The 13877-nt window shown below is 39.8% G+C and overlaps 1 protein-coding gene across 2 annotated transcripts in view; it reads left to right on the top strand.

Annotated features, from left to right (window-relative positions):
- Positions 1–13877, top strand: part of DLGAP2 (DLG associated protein 2) — a 3577612-nt gene that overhangs the window by 77384 nt on the left and 3486351 nt on the right. Inside the window, exons 2-3 of one of the 2 annotated variants that reach the window (XR_011203860.1) lie at positions 6589–6796; positions 11038–11119. The exons of the other annotated variant lie outside the window; for it this stretch is intronic. The gene's annotated coding sequence lies outside the window, so the exon portion shown is untranslated. Of the gene's footprint in view, positions 1–6588; positions 6797–11037; positions 11120–13877 lie in introns of those variants that run through there. 2 annotated transcript variants of the gene reach the window in all.

Here is a 13877-nt window from a genome sequence, read left to right as displayed (position 1 = left end):
CTTCTACGGGGCGGGCGTACTACGACATACAGGATACGTGGGAGCACTGATGTAGTCTAGTCAATGTGAATCACAGGAGTGGTGGGGTCTTGGGTGAGTTAAAAATACCTGTCTCCTAGTGATTCCAATGATTAAATGATCCCTTGGAGGCGGTATAATTAAAAAGGGGCGGTGGAAGTGGGGGATGTAATGTACCTGACTTCCTAGTCTACGTGTTTTGGAGCCTTACCCCTAGGCTCCCCTTCAGGACCAATGGGGACTCCCTGATGCCACTCCTTGTTTGACTACCTCTAATGAAAGCATAAATAATACATGCTCTGTGATATGGTGCAATTCACCTTACTAATATGGTGTCATAAGATGCTAACTATTGTTTATGGTGTCCATCATTTATACATGTGGAAATACAAGAGAGGCATAGTTATCATAGCCCCCATTTGTAATGGGCTGCTATATATGTTTTGTGGGTAGATTTACTCAACTTAAATTTTAGGTGTGAATAATTATATTTTGAATGCATATTTTGTGGATCACGCTCTTAAATCTATAGTTATAAATTATTTTCTATCACATTAACTTCGTTTTGTGGATCTGGTACCTCTTGCTATTAAAGGTCTGAGTCTTTAGGTCTGGTGACTCTTCTATTAACTCGTAGAGATCTTTTAGCTAGACCTCAGCAGGAGCTGTTTATTAAGTTCCTTGAGATGGTCTTGGAAATAGCCTCAGGGCTTCCTCCAGCTTTATAAGATACTAAAGGCAACTTCAAAGCAGCTTTGCTGCGGTTTGTTGGCCGTTTTCATTCATGGAACACAAACAAACATTTTATTTTTACTATTAATTCGTGAATATCTTTATACTAGATTCATAGTTGTGCTTGCAGGGGATGGGGGGTCGTGTTCTGTCTAAAACCCGTTTCTAATAACTCTATGGTTTTAATATCTACCTACTACAGAAATAACTGTTTCACCTCAGTTAATGATGAACTAGCAATGTTTTTGAAGTTGCAAAAGAAAACAGTGGTGCATTGATGCTGCTTTATTGTTTAGGAGTAAAATACATATCAATTCATGGTTCAATTAAATTGCACGTTAGGAAACATGAGACACGCTTCACTATTCCTCAGCTGTTGTCCGTTATTTTGATAATAAATTCCTACTAAACCCGTTATATTTTCCACACCTACGCCTATCTCTTATTGGAATGTTATCTGCAATACATCAATTTTTCATCAATAACTTAGGTTTTCTGAAGTGAGCATCCTTGGTTATAGCAGTTTGTAATGTAGTTGTGCATGATTGTGCATTTTTCCTGTGCTGTCGTTCCATGCTGAATTCTGAAAGCAGGCCCTGTTGGTGGTTTCCTTCTTGTTTGGTTGAACAATCATCCCCATTTTAACAAGAGGGTTTTCTGCACACTTGAGTGAACGTTATGCTGAAAGTTATCAGGCATAGTATAATCAGAATTGTATTTCCTTTTATGCAAGTGTGGGAAAGCCGATCATTGAGGGTCTGGTTACAAACTGTTAACTAGTATCTGCCTAGAACTGTAACATTAGCATTTAGCCAACTTTGAGCAATAAATGCAAGTGTTACCTTTCCCTACGCAAAGGTAAAATACTGATTTTAAAATGTAGTTGCAGAAGTGATTGTAGGAGGCTGGCCTGGCTTATAGTGGGTACCTGATGGTACTTACACCTTGTGCCAGGTTCAGTTATCCCTTATTAGTAGATTAGTAGTGTTCTAGCAGCTTAGGCTGATAGAGGTAGCTATAGCAGAGTATCTTAGGCTGAACTAGGAGACATGCAACGCTCCTACTATACCTCTTATACCATATAGCACTATATCATAAGAATCTCAATACTCTAAGTTACTAAAAATAAAGGTACTTTATTTTAGTGACAATGTGCCAAAAATATCTCAGAGGATATACTCCATTAGGGGGTAAGTAAAATACACAAAATATACACACAAACCAGAAACAGGTAAGTAAAACAGTCAGAAAGTAGTGCAAACACTGTAGAATACAATAGGATGCAATAGGCCCAGGGCCAACACAAACCATATACTAAGAAAGCGGAATGCGAACCACAAATGGACTCCGAGGCTAGTGTAGTGTGTAGAGGGTCGCTGGGAGCGTAAGACAACACTAAGGGTGTCCAAGATACCCCACCCCAAGACCCTGGAAAGTAGGAGTAAAGTACAATTTCCCCAGAAACACACTAAACTCGTGATAGAGGATTTTACAAAGACCACAACAGACTGCAAAGCACTGAAGACGGATTACTGGACCTGCAAAGGAAGGGGACCAAGTCCAAGCGTCGTGAAATTGTCCGGGGGGGGCAGGAACCCACTAAATCCCGGATGAAATTGCAAAATGGCTGCCTCTGGATGGAAGAATCTGAAGATTCTGCAACAACGAAAGATGCTAGGTACTTCTCCTTCATGCAGAAGATGTCCCTAGGAGTGCTGGAGGATGCAGGGTTGTTTCTTTGGCAAAAGACCGCAAACAAGCCTTGCTAGCTGCAAGAGTCGCGGTTGAAGAAAAAGGGTACTGCCCGGGCCCAGGAAGGACCAGGATGTTGCCACTTGGGAGAGGAGAGAGAGGGGGGCCCTCAGCAAAGTAGAAAGTCCACGCACAAGAAGGTAGCACCCACAGAAGCACTTGAACACGGGTTCAAGAAGTCTGAACACGGCGGTTGTCTCAACACTGCAAAAGAGGGTCCCACGAAGCCTAAGATCAACTCGTGGAGCTGAGCATTGCAGGACAGAGTGCTTGGGACCTGGGTTTGCCTGTGCACGAAGGATTTTGTGTAAATAAGCACAGAAGTCCTAGTAGCTGCAGTTCACGCGGTGCACAGGATTACTGTCTGGAGAGGGGAGGCAAGGACTTACCCCCTCCCAATTTGGACAGTTGGACCACAGGACAGTCTGCGTCACTTTGGTCCACCACCTGTGTTCCAGGGGCCACGCTCGTCAAGATGAGAGGGGTCCCAGAGTATCGGTGACGCTGAGGTTTGGTGCCTGCTGGAGCAGGGAGAAGATTCCGTCAACCCACAGGAGATTTCTTCGTGGCTTCCAGTGCAGGATGAAGGCAGGCAGCCCCCAAAGCATGCACCACCAGGAAATAATTGAGAAAGCTGGCAGGATTAGACGCTACAATGTCGGTGGTAGTCTTCTTGCTACTTTGTTTCAGTTTTGCAGGCGTCCTGGAGCAGTCAGCGGTCGATCCTTGGCAGAAGTCGAAGAGAGAGGTGCAGAGGAACTCTGGTGAATTCTTGCAAGTCGTTATCTGAGGAAAAGCCCACTGGAGAGACCCCAAATAGCCCTCAGAGGAGGATTGGCCACCTAGTCAGGTAAGCACCTATCAGGAGAGGTCTCTGTTTTCACCTGCTGGCACTGGCCACGTCTCTGTCGTCACCTGCTGGCACTGGCCACTCAGAGGCCTCCAGAGTGCCCTCACACCTCTGGAAGCAAGATGGCAGAGGTCTGGGACACACTGGAGGAGCTCTGGGCACCACCCTTGGGGTGGTTATGGACAGGGGAGTGGTCACTCCCCTTTGTCCAGTTTTGCACCAGAGCAGGGACTGGGGGTTCCCTAAACAGGAATAGACAGGTTTATGCAAGGAGGGCACCATCTGTGCCCTTCAAAGCATTTCCAGAGGCTGGGAGAGGCTACGTCTCTCCCCAGCCTTTAACAACTATTTCCAAAGGGAGAGGGTGTAACACCCTCTCTCAGAGGAAATTCTTTGTTCTGCCTTCGTGGGACTGGGCTGCCCAGACCCCAGGAGGGCAGAACCCTGTCTGTGGGGTGGCAGCAGCGGTAGCTGCAGAGAAAAACCAGAGAGCTGGTTTTGCAGTACCCGGGGTCCGTAGTGGAGCCCAGGGATGCATGGAATTGGCACCCCAATACCAGATTTGGCATGGGGGGGACAATTCCATGATCTTAAACATGGTACATGGCCATATTCGGAGTTACCATTGTGAAGCTATATATAGGTATGTAGTGCATGCATTTAATGGTGTCCCCACACTCACAAAGTCTGGGGAAATGGCCCTGAACTATGTGGGGGCACCTTTGCTAGTGCAAGGGTTCCCTCACACTTAGTAACTTTGCACCTAACCTTCAGCAAGTGGAGGTTAGACATATAGGTGACTTATAAGTTACTAAAGTGCAGTGAAAAATGGCTGTGAAATAACGTGTGCGTTATTTCACTCAGGCTGCAGTGGCAGGCCTGTGTAAGATTTGTCTGAGATCCCTATGGGTGGCCAGAGAAATGCTGCAGTCCATAGGGATCTCCTGAAACCCCAATACCCTGGGTAATTAGGTACCATATACTAGGAAATTATAAGGGTGTTCCAGTGTGCCAATTAGAATTGGTAAAAATGGTTACTAGCCTATAGTGACAATTTTAAAGGCAGAAAGAGCAAAAGCACTGAGGTTCTGTTTAGCAGAGCCCCAGTGACACAGTTAAGCACTACATAGGTATACACATTCAGGCTACACACTATGAGCACTGGGGTCCTGGGTAGCAGGATCCCAGTGAGACAGGCAAAAACAAACTTACATACATGTAAAAATGGGGGTATCATGCCAGGCAAGATGGTACTTTCCTACAGTGATATGCTTCTATGAGTGATTTTAGGCAAAGAGTCAATATTCTAATACCCTTTGTACAAACTGCAATGCCCTTTAAAACGTCAGTGAACAAAGTCCTCATATTTCTTGGATGTGATTAACAAAAAACAAAATCACATACGGAGACTTATTTCCGCCTGAACGTTCTTTCAAGTTTTTTTCCTCAATTTCGTTTCTACACACACAACCTTTTTCCCTTTGCAGAAAGCACTTCCTCTACACCTCAGTCAAATTAAGGGTCTTCTTTTCCCCCTCCCATTCTGGAAGGATAATTTCTGTCATCCTTTGGGTTGAGTAACTTTCTAGCCTTTTTCAGTGGAGAAGTCAGATTTGAGAATAAAAATGCCCACAAACGGACACAGTAGATGTTGACAAACTCAATAAGCAAATTATGGCTGGTAACACCGACTTCCCAAACATTGCTTAGCATTTACTACAGTGGATTTCTAGAAATCTGCAATAGTAAATACATTAACACCTGTTAGAAATCCTTTGATGGATTTCCGTCAGGCGTAAATGCTTTATTTTAGCCGTACACTGCTTTGTAAATAGGGTACACTATTTGTATATCCTCTTTTTACAAAGTGAATACTATCAATACATTTATACAGAATATAGGGCCAGATGTAGCAAAGGTTTTTACCCATTCTGTGTCTATGGGAAAAAGTGTTCGTACATATGGCCCATAATTACACCACTGAATGGGAATCCAACTACCTACAATCCACAGTATCTCTTTGAAATGACTATAATATATGATGCAAGGATTTTCAAAGCCACATGTAAAATGCTATTGGCTAGTGGGCCCTTTCCAGTAGAAACAAAATTGTTTGTTTTTTTCAAAGCAATGAATTCTTGTAACATTTTTATTTTTTGTAAATATGTTTACTAAGGGCCTCATCACGAGTTTGGCGGTCACAAGACCACCAAACTCTTGGGGGCAGTCGGACCGCTGTGGCTTTTGCAGTCCAACCACCAAATTATGACTTTGGCGGTCGGATTGCCAAAGGACCAATGTCCCCACCAGGAACAAGGTTTCCGACAGCATGATGGCGGTCGGGCTTGCAACCAGACATGGAGGCGCTGAAATCAGACCACCTGGCTGTTTACAATCCCTCTTTCCGCCAGCCTTTTCATGGTGAGGAGCCCGCCATGAAAAGGCTGGCCAAAAGGAAGTGCTGGGTGCCACAGGAGTGCCCCCGAACTGCTGACAACCATGTCGTGGGCAGTTCAGGAGCTCCCATGCCCAGCACCGTCTAAATGAGCACTGTTTGCTTTGTAGGCATTACGCATTATGAGGGTGCTGGAGTGTTAGGATATTGGCCTTGGCTCCCTTAAGGGAGCAGTGTTAGGATATTGGCCTCGGGGAGCCGAGGTCAATATCCTAACACTGTTCCCGCCAGTCAGTCCGGCAAAAACACATATTACAATGTTCCCGCCAGTGAGCCCAAGTGGAACATTGTAATACGTTCGGGGGAATGTCACCGCTAGCGGTGGCGTCCTCCCCGTGAGTTTGGCGGTTCTGTGGTGGGACCGCCAAACTCGTAGTTAGGCTATAAGTTGTCAAGAACTAATTGCTATTTGCATTTATTAATAATTATGTTTGAGCTACAGAAGGATTTGATGTAACTGTACCCTATGAACTTATACTTTTAAGTCCTGATTTAACAATGTAAGATATTATTGCCCTGTGGCCGTGAGACAGTTGTGTACAACATGTTGTAGTTTCCCCTTATTTTGGGATTACATTATAATCATGCATGTTTTGTTTGCCATGTACCCATGTCCATAAATCCATGAGTTTTATTATTTGATTTTCAATTTGTCCCACTGCTATGAAGGTGGTATGGCGGTTTCATTTTTTCAACTTTATTTTTTTTAACTTGTTTTAAACATGTGTATGACTTCATTTCATAAATCCACGAGTCATGTTATTTTATTATTTGTCATCAGCCAGTCTCCGTTTCAATGATATGGACTCTAGCACTGTTGACTCAGTCTATTGCATATTTCTTCGGCTCACTGACTGCTCGGGCTTTCAAGCAAACCCACCATTCCTGCTCCCCTTACTGAGCACCTGGATCCGCAACTGCACTCTTTCAGCCCTACTCCAACTGGTGTGAAAATGAACCAAATACATGAAATTACAAGGTGGGCGTAGGTAAGCACTATGTTTCCTTATTTACTTATTCTAGTTCTTAGTCTGATTCATTTCTCTTCTTGCATGTGGAGTGCATTGAGATTCTTTACCTTCAATACGTTTTACATAAATTATTCAGCATGCAGTAGCTTTCTGTGACTTTTTCTGTTGCACTGCATGTGGTTAACAACTTCGCTCATTGTGACTGCACCCACATAAGATCTGTATGTAGAGTCTCTGTAGTATATTCCTCAGTCTTACCCTTCCTCCTCTGAAATTCTAGCAGCCCGAGCTCACAAAGGCAATTACATCAATAAAACACCATGGACATCTTTCTGATACAAGCTGACAAAATAAGCATTTGTTTTATAAGAATAGGGTATTTTTGAAACGATTTTAAAACTTTACCACAGAGAGGCAAATGTTTGCTCAACATCAGATGCTACAGTTACGGATTTCAGCCCTTTGTTATGTCAGAGTAAATATTAAATATTTTGGATAATTGCCAAATGACATTTCTGGTCATGAGTGGAAGTTTAGGGCCCGATTTATGAAGGTAACTCATAATTTTGAGTAAGCTTACATGTTTGATTATGTTGTCGTCTTTTTGCTATTCACAGAAACAAAGTGTAATTTACTACTAAAAAAAATAGTAGTAAGTCCAGCACTGCACACTGCCAACCATTTGTAACGCCATATAAAATAATGGTGGTAGGGACTTTAAATAAAGATCAATTGAAAATATTGTTAATGCACATTATTATTCTTTTTTTAATTGAAACTTCAGAAGTATAATTTTTAATTTAATGTATTTCCAATAATCAAAGTTTTTTTTTTTTTTTATTCAAAATCAGTTGTGCTGTAGTTTATTTGTTTTAGGTGTAACCTAAAAATATAAACCTATCTGCATTTAGCATTGAACATAAAGTACTGATGCACAGCTGTACAGAATGTATTGTTTAAATTCATTACACTGTCATCTGTGCTATGCTCCCATACTGTGTTGTGCAACTATTAAATAAAAACAAACATTAACATAAAAATATTTATAACATGTATTCTCTAGTAAATACATTTTTTAAACATTTTCCACATACTTTTACCAAAGGTAGACTGCAGTTGGAGCACAGATTTCCCCATTGTAAAGTATAGATAAAACCAAAACGTTTATTTTACTAAACAAAATGAAAAAGAAATGTTAATTATTAATTTACATTCATTTTAGATATTCAAATTAAATGTAGAACACTTTTTAAATAGAATTGGTACAGCACTACTGAATTCATTTTTAGTTAAAACTGTAATAATGGAAATAAATTTAACTTAACACTTAAATTGTTTTTAATCTGTATTAATATTTAAACATGATGTACAGAGTTAATTGATGTAATTATTTTGAAAAGAGTATAATGTATTTTTAAAATGAAAATGTTTTTAAAATGTGTTGAATTTAATTACTAAATATATACTTGTTTTAGAACGTTTGTTAACGTTTGTTAACATTAATATTTATTTATATTTTAAACAATTGAACTCAATCTAATTTAATATTATTTGGAGTTTTATTTTAAGTCCCTTTGTCCATTATTTTCTTTGGGAGGGTGCTATAGTACTAGTGGTTGGCCAAGTGTAGTGCTGGACTTACTACTGTTTTTTTGTTTTAGTAGTAACTTAAAGTCTGAGTTTGTGAATATCGAATAATTAATTCAAAAGTGAGTATAAAAGTGTAAACTTAATCAAACGTTTGTTACCTTAGTGAATCAGAGCCTTAGTGTTCTTCGACACCATATGGTATGACTGGATATTTTGTGCCATTCTACACCATTGATCAAAACATGCTACATTATTGTGTAAACAAAAAAAACGGATTAATTTGCATGGCAAGGTTCAGACAAGGTCAGTTGGCTTTCAGCAGATAATAAATGGTTCCTTTTGATTATAGATAAATTGAATGTATTGCTGAGTTCAACTGTCTGTCCTATCTTATATCACATTTACATAGAACCACTGACTAGAAACTTCTACAACTTTCAATTTGGCCAGGACACAGCACCAAGACTTTTCTGGCAGCTGCTCTGGGCGAGCTGCACTTATCCCAGGATTAGGCTCTGCTGACATGGCGGATACTGTTGGACCTGTTGGGTCCTTTTAATGGGTCAATTTCTCCATCTTAATTGGCTGTCTTGGGTAGATTGGGTTGGCTAGCTCAGCCACTGAGTGTTTATATCCTTTCTAATTGGATGCACCCAGGCGATGTTGCTGCCCTGTTTCACTCTGGTGCCATCTCTATGAGCACAGGGGTGATACAAGCGTTGGCAGTCTCACTCATTTCATCTGTCTGCTTTTATCTGTGGACCACCCTTAGATGAGCTTATCTACGGCTTTGATTTGAATGTTTTCTTTTATTCTGAAGGCACGCAACTGCTTCTGAAATTTGATTGATTCTCTACCTTGCCCACCTGGCCATTGGCTACACAAAATTGAGGTTTCTATCATACTTCACTTGCCCACTCAATAAGTATTTCAGTATTATTAGATACATTGCCATTAAATGTTTCCTCATAGAATGCCAGTTTACTTTGAGAAGTCTTTTCTAGTGTAGATTCAGTAGTGTGTGATAAATATGCCCATGCCTAGCATTGCTGGAAAATATATAGACTGCTTAAAATAAATCTCAAGCCCCTGAGAGCACATACAGCTAGCTCAGCTCAACCCATGCAACAAATTGGTAGTTGAGTCCTTTGTATCTCTTAAGCGTTTTTATTTGTTACATCTGGTAGATGAAGCGGAGATCCGTTGTTTCCTGGGATACCACATTTTTTGATGTTTACTTTGAAAGCTGTAGGATTTGTGTACAGAAGCTACTTATTTAGTGCACATTATTAAGATTGTAAGGCTCTGAGGACCCTTATCATTTAGCTTGCCAACGTTTATTTCAATCAGACTAGACTTAATATTATACTATGTGATTCTAAATCATGCCCGGGGTTTGTGCTATTGTCCCTGTTTGTCAGAAACATACTATGTAATAGCCATCCTTCACCACAAGAGTAAAACATACAACCAATATATAAATACCCTTGCATACATACAATACTCTACCTTGCTTCCTTTCTGAATGATTTAGCATGCTATATGGTACTGTATCTGTGCAGGTGCATTATATAATGTTACTACTATAACTATAATACCTCTACTGTAAATCAATATTTGTAAAGGTCTTCTTTATTAAAAAAATTCAGACACTGAGTTGTGATCCATAGTTCTTTGCACAGTTCAACAATCTTCCTAGATATTTTGGTGAGTGCCTGTGGTCGGCTAATATTTTCTTTAAGCCAAACACGTTTTTACTTTTTCTGTGAGTGATGAGGGCAGTGTCCATTGATCAGCCAGGGCTAGGAGGCAAGCAAGGTTTATGTAGGTGATGATTTGTTATGCCCTTTTCTTTTGTTGTGTTAATACTAATGGTGGTTTTGCTCTTTTGAATGATATATTGTTGCCGCAGTGTCGTTTTGCAGATAGATACATGGAGTCCATCAGCTTTGTCCTGCTCGCTACAAACCTATTTGGTAATGATCAGTAGTAAGTGTAAGTAGTAAGTGTAACCCTATTAATAACACATTGTTGGAAATAAACTATAGAGGTCACCTATTTTCATCAACCAGTAGGACGGTAAAACTCCTTTCAGCTCTTTAGAAACTTAGCAATGGCACATACAGCAGAGTTTGTCAGCTTTCAAGTTGTTAATTTATTCTTTTATTGTTCTGCAAACGCAAACATGTATGTACTGATGGAAGAAGCAGTAAATGGCTGAATCCTTTAGCTCTTTTGTACTTTATGTTCTGGGGTGGGATGGAATTCACGATTTACAAAGTAGGCGATCGCTGGATGCTTTACCTGAAGGTGTGGATAGATTCAATACTTGTTAATTACAGGGTAGGCAAATATTTACATTAAAACACTGCACTAGAAAAGCTTTAATTTGACTCATTAAAAAGACTACAAAATACCAATTTCGTTTTGCTCTTAGCTAAAATACATTATCTTCCCGCACTGACTGTGCTCATGGGTCGCCCTTCAATATTGGTAGTATAAATCTAATGTGTTTAGCCAAGTTGAATGTATGTTATTCTAACCTCCAGAATTGGACTGCTATATCAACTTATTTTTTTTTATACAGTACTTTACTAGACAATGTTTTTGTACCATTACCCAGGGCAGCTACTAATACATTGCATCTTCGTTCATTTGTTTTGGAACAGGAATAACATTAAAAGAGGGGCGAAGAAAGAAAGATGAAAAGCAAAATATTGGAGATATAAATAAAGACTTCTTGAAAACCTACTTTGTCAGTGGTCTGGTTGGAGCGTGGAAGATTTTCTTCGTGCTTATTTATTTTTCTCACTTGTTATTTAAAATGAAATTAACTTTGATTCATCTATTGCATGGTGGATGTTAAGAAAATGGAACAACGTTTTTATTAGATTATCATATCCTAGCTATTTGTTTACATTTACTGCAGCTACTTTTTCATTTGATTTTATATACACAAACATTTCACTGGTGCAGTCAAGTCTCTAAACGTTCAACTATGTTTTATGATGATCTCTTTTCTAAAAGGTAGACTTGGCTATTACGTATATGCTATCACCTTGCCTGTTTCTGCTATATATATATATCAAGACTCATTTTCTCCCATTCTCGCTCCGTTGAGGTGTGATGGTGGTATTAGGTAGAATGACATACAATTTATAGTAGATTTGTCACCCAGTATCAAACTTACGTTTGATTACTCTTAAATTTCTGGTATATTGTTTGTTTAGTTTTCTTGATCAGCCTCCAAATCTTTCAGTATTCAAAACTTTCAAACGTTTCTGCGTATTACCCATTAACCAACATTCTTTGAACTACCCATCCACGCCTGTGAGTGGGCTCACTGCTGGTGTCTAGTGTGACCTTTTGGTCTTGTTATTCAAATAGCGACCGACAGATTATCTAATAGTGCCATCAGTTGCTTGTAGCACTTTGACAGTGCAAAAACTGCTGTATGAGATCTGTATAAATGCCCATTATTATTATTATTATTATTATTATTATTGTTCTTATTTATGAGCTCACATACCTCCAACAATACGTAATTTCAGTTACATCGACCTTTAACTCGTCTCTCACTGGGCAAATATTTAAAAGACTCTCTCTCTCTCTCATAAAATTCTCCAGATTGGTTATAGATTAGTGAGGTACAACCCTTCTAAAGAAAGTGAGATCTGCCTATCCCCCACTCAACGCTGCCTTTTGTGATTCAGTCCACCTAATAAGACTGTGGTCCTTATCTCCCTACATTGATTACCCAACGGCATCAGTTTATCTTTAGAACTATCTTCCTTGTACAGAAAATACCTGTCGAAAAAATTGTGTTACCTGGTCAGCTCCCACCATTGTGCAGTACTTAATATTTGAGACTTAGTGCACACACATTCACTAAAAATGTGTATCTGACCATCCATTTACCCAAAATCTGGCATTCTTTTCCTCTGGAGCATCATCTGAGGACATCACACCAGAATAATAAAGGAACACTAAAACAGCTGTTTTGACACCCCCCTTTCTTCCTAATCTTTTCACCTTTTAATCTAACTTAAAAATTGAAGCTCTGTTGGTTGCTTAGTGGCGTCCTCTGGTATGGGCTTGTCTGCCATATTGCTGCTGATCTATGTTATTTCCCTAAATCAGAATTTCATGAAATCAGTCTTTGTATATAAGTATTTTTTCTGTGCAATTTTCTATTGCATAAGTCAAATGTATATTTCCATTCTTGTATAAATTACTATTTTTAAACCAAATTGTTAGGTTCTTCTATGCACATTTTATTCAAGGCTCATGGTTTTGCAGGCCCTATAAAAAGCTCTCTGATTCCGTTTGGCTGCCTTCACATTTACGTTAGATAATGAGACAGCTCACTCTGCGGGAATACAATGAATGCTTGTTGGAAATCAGAAATCGTTTTTTTGTGACACTTGTACTTAGTTTGCGTTACTCAACTCCATACTAACACACATCTAATTGCTTCAAAGAAAAACATGCTTTCAACTCAGAGTTCCCATTGTAGCCACTGGACTCAAAATTCTGAAACAAGGATATTGGCAAATCACTCGAAGGTGCATGATTTCAAACACAATCCTGGGACTGCTGAAAAATCAAATCAATGCAGTAAATTGGAAGTCTGAAACATGATTTTATCAGTCTTCGTTCCTGCTAAGTGTGAATTATGGACACTGCCACCCTGTCAGTCCCTGTAAATGCCAACTGAAAACAATGTGAACGAAGGGGGCATTTAAATACAGAGAGAAGATACGGTGAGTGTGTGTGTGTTTGTACGCGTTTGGTTGTGTGTAGGGGTTGGATCATTATGTAGTACTCCGAATGTTGCCATTTTGTTTCATTTGTTAAAAGCAGAGGAAACACCTTTCTAGTTATGTCAGTTTTCAAAAAGAAAGCGGGACTTCAAACTATTCATAATCAATGAAATGTAGTCAGGGTCCTGAATCAGCATGGACAGGCTTGACTTTATGCTAATAGTACAAATACATGGTTGGCCAGCTTCATCAAAGAATCCAGGATTGGCTCCATGGTGATTGAAGCCTTTCTCACTCGATGTGATCACCGCCTCTTTCTCTTCCACAAAGCTAGGGGAATCCTACAAAGGACCGTAAACCAACTAATGATTGTTGCACAAGGGATTGGCTATATTTGTAAGGTTTATGAAAATAGCACTGAAACCTGTATTTCTCCATGCCTTTACTTATTAGCCCCCATCATTTCACGCAGAAAATGCCACAATGTGATTAAGCTCTGGATTTTCTGCATCCTGTTGTAATAATTTTAGATGCTAGGTGGCTGGAAGGAGGTGACTGTAATGGAATAGGAAGAATAGGTTACTGGCCCCATGTGGAGGCTTTGAGAGAAGAAATGGCCGTCATTCATGTCTTCATGCCCTTATACAAAGTGGACATTCCTAGAAGTATTTTAGTTTTGGGTGAGACTAAGCAAATGTCATTAGCAGCACAATATATTCAGAAGAAAAAGTGTGTGGGTCAACTCA

Source organism: Pleurodeles waltl, chromosome 5, assembly GCF_031143425.1.
Source record: "Pleurodeles waltl isolate 20211129_DDA chromosome 5, aPleWal1.hap1.20221129, whole genome shotgun sequence".
Lineage (NCBI taxonomy): Eukaryota > Metazoa > Chordata > Amphibia > Caudata > Salamandridae > Pleurodeles > Pleurodeles waltl.
Note: the sequence above shows the minus strand (reverse complement) of the source record. Positions and strands in the feature narration are given on the sequence as shown.